The sequence below is a fragment of the Aedes aegypti genome, chromosome 2 (assembly GCF_002204515.2).
Source record: "Aedes aegypti strain LVP_AGWG chromosome 2, AaegL5.0 Primary Assembly, whole genome shotgun sequence".
NCBI classification, from domain to species: domain Eukaryota; kingdom Metazoa; phylum Arthropoda; class Insecta; order Diptera; family Culicidae; genus Aedes; species Aedes aegypti.
Window position 1 is genome coordinate 468,517,202 of NC_035108.1, and position 13,277 is coordinate 468,530,478.

Sequence of the window (13,277 nt, forward strand, 5' to 3'; positions counted from 1 at the left end):
AACTGGTGAGTTTGTTTCATGCTTGTGATAACACATTTTTTCTCGAAAGCGTAACTTTTAAGTAATATTAAAACAAACTTTGTATGGTTCGTCACTATAAGTATCGGCATTATGCTTTTTTCTTATACAATTTCCAATATACATATATTTTTCTCTTTTTAAAATTATTAAAAATTATCTTTTGAATTGTTCGACATTGTGAATGTTGACGTAATTTTTAAAACTTCTACCATATCGAGACAAAATGCACAGTAATACTCATATGTAATTTTCAAACAAACTATGTATAGTTCGTCACTACAAGTGTCGGCATTATTCCTGTTTCATATAATTTAAAATATATACATGTAATTTTCAGTTTTAGTCATTGATAAAAACATCTTTTGAATTGTTCGACATTATAGATGTTGACGTATTTTTTAAAGCTTCTACCAAAAACTTCTCGAGACAAAAATACAAAACTAGCTTTAAATATAAGTCGTATATTTCCCCCTTGCCCATGGATCGCATCATCGACCAGAGGTGACTCCCAGATCTTTTCCTCCCTCACTAATAAACACCCTTCCCGTGGTGATTGTGGAGATGCAGAGGTATTCTCGGTCTCTAGAAGCAACAATCATTACACCCTAACATTCCTTCCCCATCCCAACTGACTGTAAGGACTTGGCCGGCGCCGTTATTGATCAATAATATTAAATCTGCTAAAATTGCACTTCGAGAGTAAGCGGAAACTCCCATCCCTTATTCATTTGGATCGTAGTGCAATTCTTACCAGTTCCGATCAATCACGGAGTAGCAACCATTGGCATGTACAGTCAGTCTATGCTATGCTATGCTTTTTATTATAAATGAAGATTTTAATGCTCTTAAAAATGAGTGCGCACACTACTAGCAACATAGTTGCTCCATTACCAACGTTTCTTCAAGATACAAAATTAAATCATGACGAAAACTATATGCACGGTGAATGGTGCACTAGTGTGCACGGTAAATGGTGACATAGAACGGTACGAGGCGACCTTAACATGACATTTTCAAACATATTTTTAGAGTATTTTTTGTTATCCAACACTAGTTTTATATTTTTTTCCTGAATTATTATATAATTGCACGCTACGTAGTGGTATTCTAGTACGCATCAAATTATTTGGAAAAGTTATACAATTTATTGAAGTGCAAATTTTTTTTAAATGCACGGTGAATGGTAGCTTGACGGTACAGTGGGATTCCGTTTTAAGCAACAAAATCAAAATTCTCAGTTGCCAAAAACGGAACCGTGCCAAAATCGGAACTCATTTTTTCAATTTCAAAAATATTATTTGGACGTTATTACATCATCATTATGGATCCAAATGATGGCTAGATTTCCAAACAGTCCATTTCAAAGCGAATTTCCGTAGGAGAGGGCTGTGAATTGGACAATTCCATAAAATAGGGAAAGAATACAGAAATACAATACCTTCCATTAGAAACGTATTTACAAAAAAGCTCTAGGTGTTACATAATATAATGATTTTTCTATTTGGCTATCGCTTCTGCTGCCAAATTTGATAATATTTGATCAATTGAAAATGGCTCTTCAAAATTATGTTCTTTTCATAGCATGGTATCTTACATAACATGATTTATTGCAATCAAAAGGGCACACAGAAATAGCTGAAATCAATTGGAATATACAAACACTATACTATTTATCGAAACATAATATTGACAAAGCATTCATTTGGATTTTCCAAAGCAATATGGATGTAAAATTCCCCTAGAAATAATTGAAAAATGGTATAGAACAGTGATGCTTAACATGCGGCCCACAAGTCGCTTTGGCACCCCAAGATCCTTAACTGTGGCCCACAATTTCGTAGAATACACAAAAAAGCTTCTCATCACTTCAATTTGAAATGAGTTTTAGAAGTTGAGCTTGCATATTATAAATTAACCATATGGATCCAACAGATATTCTCAGGATCCCGCTATGAAACCCTTAAATCCCGATAAGAATCATCAGGTGCTTGTTAAGAATCCACAGAAATCAGTTAACACTCTAAAGTAGCTCGCTAGAAATCGACAGGATCTTGCCTAGAATTCATATAGGAATTGACGTCTACCCAAGAGCTAGCTAGGAATTTTAAAGACATTGCTCAGAATTTTAAGATTTCGCTGCGATATTGCTGAAAATATTCAAAAGTTCATAAGGACTTCTAAGATTACCAACAGCAATCTCCATATTCCGCTGGAAAACTATTCAGAATCCTCAAGATTTAGATAGAAATGTTCAGAATACAACTAGAAAATCACAGCATTCCGCTAGAAACTTACAGGACGTTGCACAGCGTCTCAAGCAACTAATTAAATCTCTTAAGGAACCCGCAAGAAAATTTTAATGCCCAATAGAAATACCCAGATTTCGCACAGTATTTTCAAGATTCCGCTGAAAATTCCCAGAAGAACATAGGATCTCGTAAGAATTCTCCAGAATACAATTAGAAAACTCCTAGACCTTGCAATAGGAACATTTTAATCCATGTAGCCTGCATGTTTAATTAAAATCTTGATATGGCATTCATTCTACTCCATCCTGAGCAACATTAGACCGTTTCTTCAAATGTCTAACATTATACAGAATCTCTAGCGTATTCATCGCATGCTTTAACTACCTTATTGAAAATAAACTGTGTTTGCATGTGTATGGTGGTGAAACAGCGTATAGAAGCAGCTGGTGGGTCATTTATTTATCCCGAGCTTAGAGACTTTTTGCTGGTTTGTTTCTATTATTATAGATACTTTTACATACGCTATGCATATAATCCCACAATAAAAGAAACAGTGAGCTGAAGAGGCGAGAAGAAATTCATGATAGAAATGTATAGACTTTTTGTTACTCTTGAGTCGATGCTTGTGATTTGTTCAAATGAGCTATTCCAAATTCAAAGAAGAATGTGTATCACCTACCGGCATACTCAAGTGGGCTGGTTATACAGCATGAATGCCTGAGAGAAGATATTGGCACTCTAGTTGAGATACCCATAGAGATTAATTACTTTATGAAACGTTGCAAACACACGACCTTTTAGAAGTAAATAGGCGCGTACAGGTTATACTAGCAGTTGGTGCAATTAGGGGGAATATCAACGAAAATTGAGCTCTGGAAGGCTATAAGCGTGAAGCTGACTTGCTTTTCAAATAACTAACACAAACAACACACAGATATTTGCAAAAGTTTACCAATTTTAATGGTTTTCAAAAATGTTGCCAAAAACGGAGCATGCCAAAAACGGAACATGCCAAAAACGGAATCCCACTGTATATAAGTTTTGAGGAATCCATGAGCATTTCTTTAAAGATATTGATTGAGAAATCTTTGAAAGAACTGCAGACAAAAATCTTAAGGAACTTTATTATGAATGAATCACAGACTGAAAATATTGAAGAATTCTTGGAAAATTTCTTAACAGCTTTTCTCGAGCAATTCTTGAGAGTAACCGTGGATAAAATGGCGTGGGAGTTCATGTAGGGTTTTTTGGAAAAACAAATTCTTAAGAATTTCCGAAAGAATATTTGTAAGATTGCCTAGAGTAAAAATTTGATAATTCGATTGAAAGATTAATGGCAAAAAAATGGAGAAAATCCTAGTCTTTGGAAAAAAAAATCAAAGTAATCCCTGAGCAAATTCCTGGAGGTAGTAGTGTTGATGTGCTCAAGGATTTCTTGGAGCAAATTCTAACGAAACTCCCCTAAACATCCTTTGAAAAACCGCCAGTTAAATTATAGAGATTATTAGTAGAGAAAACTCTAGAAATATTTTTGGAGAGATTCCTGTAGGAGTCCCTGAAATCACTAGGATAACTCCCGAAGCTTTTCCATGAGGAATTCATCGTGAAATTCTCGTTGGATCAGTTGAATAGTCGCGTAATAGTATTTGATGGTTTCTCTGAAGCCTGAAGATTTTTGCATCAGAATTTCCTACAAGCAGAATAAGGTTCTAGGTGTGGCTTACACCACCTAGCCCCCCGTATTTGCGCCAATGCATTGGCCCTTTGGGAACATTTTCGTTAAAATATAATCATTTCTTTTTGATAGGTCGTCACCTTCAAAGAAAGTTGCCTACCCTTGGGCGCATAATGTCTTTTCTTCCGTAATTAAAAAAAAAACAAAAATTGATCGCTTTATCAACAAGTTGTAAGATTTTTGACACTCGATTCAAAATCAGTGACCTTAAATTTAGTGAGTAGCATATCTCTTTATCTTTGGAAACTTGTCGCAGTAGTTGGTCAACTTCATCTAGCATACAAAAATTTCGCTTCTAATTTTTTTATGATTAAATCAAAGTTAATCAAAATATTGTCCACATAATTAGATCAGGTTTCAAAAATACTTGAATAATACTATATGCATCCCACAAGACCAGAATCGGTCAAAAGTAACAAATTTCAATTCGTTTTACGATACGGCAAATAATGATAGGTATGACGTAACAGAAATTTTTCGTACCTGTAGGAGTCCCTAAAATCACTAGGATAATTCCCGAAGCTTTTCCTTGCGGAATCCATCGAGAAATTCTCGATGAACCAGTTGAAAAGTCGCGTAATAGTCTTTGATGGTTTCTCTGAAGCCTGAAGATTTTTGCATCAGAATTCCCTACAAACAGAATAAGGTTCTAGGTGTGGCTTAGACCCCCTAGCCCCCGTATTTACGCCAATGCATTGGCCCTTAGGAGTCCATTTTGGTTAGAATATAATCATTTCTTTTTAATAGGTCCTCACCTTCAAAGACAATTGCCTAAAATTTTCAATTTTAGCGTTACGTAATAAATGGACGCTGTCATATCTCTTTTTTTTTTGGAAACTTGTCGCAGTAATTAATCAATTTCATCTCGCAATCTAAAATTTCGACATAATTAGAAAAACATCTTATCAGTGCAGGCTTCAAAAATACTTGGATAATACTATATGCACCCCACAAGACCAGAATCGCTCAAAAGTTACAAATTTCAATTCGTTTTACGATACGGCAAATGATGGTACTTATGTATGACGTAACAGAAATTATTCGTATGAATACTACTTGTTTTTTGACTAATGGTAATATATGTTCAAATTTGGTGTTTTTCAAATTCTCATTTTCAATCTATGATGAAAGAATGCATTTCGACAATAAGCATACAATCGTTTGAAAGCGTTCTTGTTGGGTGGGACGATTAACGATTCTTTTGCTTAAAACGTACATAAAAATTCAATCATGATGGTATTGAACAGAAAATGCCGAAATGCCTCCACATAATTATTCATTTTTTTTTCTAATCAAATACAAATCATTATAAATTAGCCATAAAACTCTTCCCGACAACATAACTCATGAAATTCCGCTTTCCCATGGGATCGCCCGGAGCTCGTTTTTCAAGCTTCACTTCAGTGCCCCAGTCTGGCGGTAACTGCCACCGATCGACTTCCTATCGACTGCGTCGTCAAAACTAAAATAAATTCGCATTTTTAATTTTCACAAACCGTGGAAGATGCGCGCGATGATGATCGTGTCTCGGCGAGGTTTTTCTTCTCCCAACGCGCGCCTTCATGCCCATGAGACTCAGACGTTATTCATCACCATCACCATCATCATGATCGTCAAGTTCCTTAGGTTGAACTCGCTTGCGTCCTGGGAACAAAATCGACGGACTTTGGTATCGGCTCAGTAGCAGCTCGCTCAGCAGCGCAGTGACTTCAACGACCGTACGAACAGAACAGAAGCACCTCCAGCAGCAGCCAGGCCAATAATAACATCCAGAACGTGTTACACGTCGCAAAATCGAATTGCATACATTTTCATAAATTATCTTTTTTCTCTTATTTTAACTGCTCCATTTTTTCTTCCTGCTTTACCTTTTTTTCTGTTATTTCTTCAGCACTCACAGACATCAAAAGTCAAAGCACCAAACTCAATTCGTCGTCAGCTTACTCTTCCTTCTACTCCGTTTTGCTCCTTCTAAACAATTTCAACAATTTTTCATCAAATTCATTCGTATTGTAATTTATCTCTCTTCACTCCGTTTCAGCTTTCAATCACTTGAAAAATCTTCCTTCCAGAATGCATTCAGCGTTTCCATCTCTTCACAATACACTAAGAAACTTCTGTCTCAGTTTAGATCAGTTTCATAAAAAAGCGCATAGGAAAAACAAGATGAATAGCCACCACACTCTTCCACGAGCACACACAACGGGCAAAAGGCACTTTGGAGATCTTCCTGGTCTATCGCCTTCTCGTATAGAAGTTAGCTACAAAATCTGTACACACAACACTGTGGTATGCCCGAGAGGCCCCCGAAAAAAAAAACACCGCACTTCTTTGCAGGCTGCGGTCACTCACTCACTTCAGCACCGATTCCGTTCCAGAGCTCTAAAAGAGGTCCTCCCTTATTCACGTTTCCGCAACCCCCGCGCAAAGCTCACTCACGCACACACTCCCGGTCGCGTCTCTTGTGCCTCCGACTTTGGCACATTAAGAGGAATCTTCCTTCCTGCCCCTTCGTTCCTTCCCCTGGACGGTTTGGTCGCGAGGTCTCCCTATATCTCCAAGTGTTCAAATCGGTCTATCTCTCCCAGGACGGGGCCAGGGCGCTCACTTCCACACGATCGCGCGATCACTTCAATACTGAGGGCACCGTTGCGCAGACTGGTCAGCTTCAGCCAAAGATGATGGCTGCTTGCAAGACTCTCTTTCTCTCTCGGCGATCTCCAAGATCACACCAACTTATGCATGGCTAATGCTATATCTTATGCTCGCCACATCCTTCGAAGGATGTGTTGGTGGTTGCGACATAGCGTGGATGCCAATCATGCCTTGCACGATCACCACAACTTCAATGGTTTCCATGTTTGCGTGGTGCGCCCCAAGTCATAAGGAAATTCCTTAGCATTCTTCTGGTCTTGTGAGCGATCGCACCACGATCATTGTACCTACCATGGTGCACGGTGGTAGTGTTGTTTATGCGTAGAACATTATCTTCATAGTTCAGTGGCTTTGCGCGAGAGCCATACAATGTTGAGTTGGGAGCGTGCGCTGATCTGGCTCTCCGGTTATGCTTTCTATGTTTGGGGTTTTGTTTTGCTCGGCCAACATGGTATTTTCTCACAGCCAGGGAACACGGAGAGAATTTTACCATTTTAGCGCGATGTTAGCCCTAGTATTCGACTGCGATGTAGCATATTGTGCCGCACGCGCCTATTCCAATAAAGCCAATAATTTAAATCTCTAATAATGATGAATCGTCAATAATGTTTTCATGTTCTGTTTTATTAACACTTCAGTCGTCGCGCTGTTGTACTTTGTACAACACTGTTGGAATAACCTCGCTTTTCGTTCACAACAGCAGCGTGGTGGTTCTGACGGTGGCAATCCGCGCGACGACTGGAAGGTTAAGGTACACCGCAAACTGTGGCAGATCGCTGTTTTCGATGGTAAAAACCTCTAGTACTCTGGATAATCCTGGATAACTCATGAAGCGACAGATGGCATCAGCTAACTTTTTGTCTACGACTAGGCAAGAACTTTAGTATTACTTTTATTGTTGCCGAAGAAGCCGCGTACGTAGTTTTGATGATTATTAGATACCGTTTTGATTCATATTACGGAAACTTAAGGCCTCAGAGAAGTATAGCTCATCAGAAAGCAAATAAAATAAATCATTCTGTATGATTCCACTGCGTTATCGAGCCTTCAAAACTCCTAACTTTCAAATGGTGGTTGAAGATTTTGATTCCCTAACATGGATAATTTTAAATAAATAGAAATGTGTGAACTTAGCACAATTCTTATTCCGGACGCTGCCTTACTTTTGCCTCATTTTCCGGACATTTTGTTTCGAATTCCGGACAGCTCATGAAAACCATAAATAGAAAAGTTGAATCACAAATTTTAATTGTCAAACCACAAAAGAGACATCTAAGGCAGTTGGGCATTAGAAATGTTCATACATATCTATGGAAAATGCTTAGTAAAATGAGCCTTGAAAATGAGAACTTTTGAATAGCAAAATTTGAAACATTTCGTGTGAAATGTTTCCCATACAAAGCAGAGTGTCCGGAATTTGAAGCTGTCCGTAATATGAATCAAAGCGGTAATAAGTTTGTACTTCGTTACAATACTAGCGTGTTTGGAACATATCTCAAAATTTCTCCATAGTAATTTCCATATAAGCCTACATTGTCTTTGGGCTTAAAGGTGGCTCATCATCACCTAGAAAGCTGAAAATTTTACAGAACACTATTTTTATAGTAAGGATGGTAAGAAGCATATAGGAGATTGGGTTTTCAAACATTTTTAAAATTTGAATCGCCCTACTGTACAATATTAATATGTAAACTCGTTTCAATATTATACATATTTTGTATTGCCGTTATACACATAATTATCCCATGTTCCAAAATATGCAATCGAGAAAAACGCGTTTAAAGATTTTAACATATTTAGGCCTCGTATTGACCAGGTGTGCGGTAAATTAAATTAAAATCTTTACAATAGTATGAAAAATAGCGTGCCACCAGCAGGTGACCAATCGATTAACTTTTCAGCTCAAACGAATGTTCGGTTCTCCAGATTTGTGCTCTTGAAAATTTGAGTTTTGGCTTCAATTCATCTTCACCTTATTAGAGTCAAAAGTTTGTATTATGGAAATAAAGTAAATTTAACTAAGAAATTCAAAGTGGGACTGTTATGCCTCTATAACTCGATACTGAAGAGATCATTGAGTAACGGAACACAAAACCAGTGCAACTACGATCCAAGGGCCCATCGAGGTAGCCATGAAAGCCAACTTTTACTATAGTTATCGAGGTACAAAATATCGAGTAAGGGAGAGTTGACTGTATTACGATAAACGTTTGACTGGTTTTTCCATGACAAACGCTCAATATAATAAACCTTCGGATAATCATTAAAAAAATAAAATGATACATTTTGAAGTACTTTCACCATACGCTTTTTCACAGTAAACCAGGGCTGTTAAATTCTATGAATATTACATGACTTTGACTGTTGAATATTGCTAATATCATTTTTCCCTGTGGAAAAATTAATCGGAAAATGTTTTGCCCGGTGACCTTTCCCGATTGGTTTGCAAGATATGCTGATGCGATATTTCGCATAAGGGGATACATATAAGCATTTTAATATTTCCATGATTTTGACATTTAACAGCACTGCGGTGAATAAAAAGGGGTCTTCAACACGACTTCAATTTATATACAGGCTACACACTCCTTTTGTGTTACCGCATTTGGAGGACGTTTAGCCATGATTTGCATCTCAAATGCAAACAGCTAAACATTTATAAGGTTTATCATCGCATGACATTATTATTATGAAAATTCATTGGCTTTTTTTCGGTGAACGCGTGTGGACTACACAATCGAAACGACAAATTGTTGCCTAATGTCCTGGTCTTGAACGGCTAGATGTTGTAATTTTGGTCACTACTAACACTAGACAGGCAAAAATGTGTCGCCTCGACCTGTTAACTATATTATCCGGCGTATATAACAGTTCAATCGATCGTTGGCATACTTTCGGAGAACAATATAGTTAACAAGTCGACGCGACAAATTTTTGCCTGTCCAGTGTTAGTAGTGACCAACACTACAGCATCTAGCTTGATTTTTTGCGGAATACTGAGAAAATTTTCATGAAGGTGCCACTTGAAGATGAAATTACACACCAAACCCATTCAGCAATTTCTTGCTGGAATTTGCCGTGCTGAAGCTATCAGCGAACCAAATTGCTGAAATTTCAGCACGGTTTGCTGAACTTCGGTAAAGCGTTACTGGTGGTCAACAGAATTCGCTGAAAATTTCAGCAAACCGAACTTTAAGGGAATTCTAAAGAACATTCCGTAAAGCATCCTTGGAAAAAAAAACTTGGACAAATTCATTAAGGAGTCATTTGATACGTTTTTGGATGACTGAAAGCCTAGTGTTATTCTGAGAGGACGCGTTGTTAGACGAACAATTTCTTTAAGGAATATCTGAGATTAATCCCAGAAAAAATATGCAGATAAATCTCTGGAAAAATTCTCAAAGAATATTTTTTGGGGTTCACTGGAGGAATTTTTGAGGAATCACTCGACGAATTCTTGAAGAAATTTTCTCGCAGATTATCTTTATATATTGAGCAATCATTTGAATAATTATTGTAGTAAATGCGTGTAGAGTCCACGAAGCGATGCTCCGATAAATTTGAAGAGATTCCTAGAGCGATTTTGTTAAGCAGTCCCTGGCAATTGACGAAATTTTGTAGAATCCTAGAGCCTATTTTGAAGCAATTTAAATGCTTTTCAATGGCCTCAGAGTTGAATTTTTAAAATTATGTTAATGTTGAGCACCTACAATACATGGTAGGTGTCAAGTCACGATTCAATAAAGTTTGACTCTTCCTTATCCACTGATCAATTAGAGTTTTCAAACTTAGCATGGTCTGTTGGTCAAGATGATTTTTTATAAAAATAAAAACATAATTTGTATGGCACGTAAGATATCTCAAAACACCTCCTACCACCATATCATCACGTATGGGGTGATTAATGGACGATCCCATATATGTTCAGTTTTCTTTAAAAGGGACTTGGAAATGAGCTCAAGAATGTTTGCGCATTGGCAAGAGACATTATCGAGTTTATTTTATTTTTGATAAGACTGTCAAGCCCGTCATATATTGGACATTATCTTATATCTCTCATACTCGATAGCATTATAGTAAACAGCCATTGATTAGATCCTGTTCAAGAGGTAGGGGAAGAGCTCCAGCAAAATTAACCAATATATAGAAAATTTTAGAATCTCCATATTATAAGTTTGCATCGAGGAAGAGGGTAAAGGGCTGAAATGGCTGACAATTTGAGAAACTGTTGATACTGGACGTTCCAACGTCATCTAGATCTTTGAGCAGACATGAACTACTTTCCACATGAAGACTAAAAGTTTAATTAGGAGTCATATTTCAACAGCCATACGCTTATTCATACAACTTTACAAAGAGCTTCTAAGGGGTCATGCACAAATTACGTCACGCTCCGAGGGGGGGGAGGTGGTCAAGCCAAGTGTGACAAGCCTTACAAAAATTTTGGAGGACTCATACAAAAAACGTGACAAAGGGGGGGGGAAGAGGGGGTCAAAAAAGTTGAAATTTAGCGTGACATAATTTGTGTACCATCCCTTACTAAAAAGTTTTAATTCGGTGCTGCTTGTTCGAGAGTTTATACACTTTTGTGTTTTTGATGAAGTTCTATATAAATTAAAAATGGAATGGTGTTTATACTGCCGTGAATACTCATATTACGGACAGCTTCAAATTCCGGACACTCTACTTTGTATGGGAAACATTTCACGCGAAATGTTTCAATTTTTGCTGTTCAAAAGTTCTCAATTTCAAGGCTCGTTTTAGTCAACTTTTTCCATAAATATCTTTGAAAATTTATAATGCCCAACTACCTTAGATGTCTCTTTGGTGGTTTAACGATTTTGATTGATGATTTGACTGTTCCATTAATGATTATCATGATCTGTCCGGAATTCGATTCAAAGTGTCCGGAATATGAGGCAAAAGTGAGGAAGCGTCCGGAATAAGAATCATGAAAAGGCCACACATTTTGATTTATTTAAAATTTTTGAAGTTGCGGAACCGTATTCTTCACCCACCGTTCGAAAGTAAAGGGCTTCCGACGCTCGATAGCGTTAAGGAATCATACAGAATGATTTATTTTGTATGCTCTATGCTGGGTTATACCGTTTTGATTCATATTACGGACAGCTTCAAATTCCGGACACTCTACTTTGTATGGGAAACATTTCACACGAAATGTTTCAATTTTTGCCGTTTAAAAGTTCTCGATTTCAAGGCTCGTTTTAGTAAGCATTTTCCATAAATATCTTTGAAAATTTATAATGCCCAACTACCTTAGATGTCTCTTTAGTGGCTTGACGATTTCAATTAATGATTTGACTGTTCCATTAATGATTATCATGAGCAGTCCGGAATTCAAATCAAAGTGTCCGGAATATGAGGCAAAAGTGAGGAAGCGTCCGGAATAAAAATCATGAAAAGGCCACACATTTTGATTCATTAAAAATTATTCAAGTTGCGGAAGCGAATTCTTTACCCACCATTCGAAAGTTAAGGACTTCCAACGCTTGATAACGCTAAATAATCATACAGAATGATTTATTTTGTATGCTCTCTGCTGGGTTATACTTCACTGAGGCCTTAAGTGTCCGTAATATGAATCAAAACGGTATTTCCCTGAGTCCTTAAGTGTCCGTAATATGTATCAGTATCTGTAAAAAGTAGGCATTGAGAAAATGGGCTGTGAAGTTTTCAAACTCGTTCTCCATACGAATATTCAAAAAATTCCAGAGGATTGGAATATGTTCCAATCTTAAAAAAAACTTTCACAACTTGCTTTTCACTACGATATCTTTCCGAGAAAAATATAAAGATGATCAAAACAAGTTATATTTTTGAGTTCCACGGTGCAAAAGTCTGTAGTGGGACTGATATGCGATTACTTTTCATTATGGGACAATTAGACTTGCTGTTTTTTCTTATTTTTTCCGAACAAATCATATTATTTTATTAGTGCAGCTGAAAGAGCATTGGAAGAGATGTTGAAAACTGAACTCAACTCAATTTTGGCAAAAATGCAGAAGGGACTGACTTGCGATTCACGGCAGTATATGTCACAAAATGGCTCAAGAGACGGCTAATAGACTTACATAATTATTTCACTGTTACATTGTTCAAGTGTTCCGACGTGTTTGAGTGAAGTAAACGATTTGGAAAATTCTCTGGAATAGCTGGAAAAACTAATATGTCGTTTTGTATGGTAGATTGCATGCCATTTTTGAGCAGCCTACTAGGCCAATCAAAGTTTCAAGGGACCACAAGTATTTATTATTATTTTTACTTAACAAAAACTAGAACTTCAGGTTAGTTTATTGCCAGTCTCTTCGTGTTCTAACGTAAAGCTAAAAAGCGCTGTTCTAGGTTGTCGATTAGTGCATCCGTGTCGAATTTGGTAGTAATAAGTTTAGAATAAAGATCACCACAATAATTTTACTGATAACATTTTGGCGATTCAAAGCACAGAAAACCGTAAATATTCATTTCAGTTTGCAAAACTTTCGCAACATAACTCCACATTTGATCGCCTATCGGGTGTGGCCAAAAATACAAAAAATGTACCTTGGAAGAAAAAAGCTCTCAGTTGATAACTGCGGAAGTTTTTATAATAATACTAA

General features: G+C 37.0%; 1 protein-coding gene across 1 annotated transcript in view; it reads right to left on the minus strand.

Annotated features, from left to right (window-relative positions):
* Positions 1 to 6,689, minus strand: part of LOC5568083 (cadherin-related tumor suppressor) — a 233,900-nt gene extending 227,211 nt beyond the window's left edge. Inside the window, exon 1 of the mRNA XM_021839701.1 lies at positions 5,502 to 6,689. The gene's annotated coding sequence lies outside the window, so the exon portion shown is untranslated. The remainder of the gene's footprint in view (positions 1 to 5,501) is intronic.
* Between the last annotated feature and the right edge of the window lie 6,588 nt (positions 6,690 to 13,277).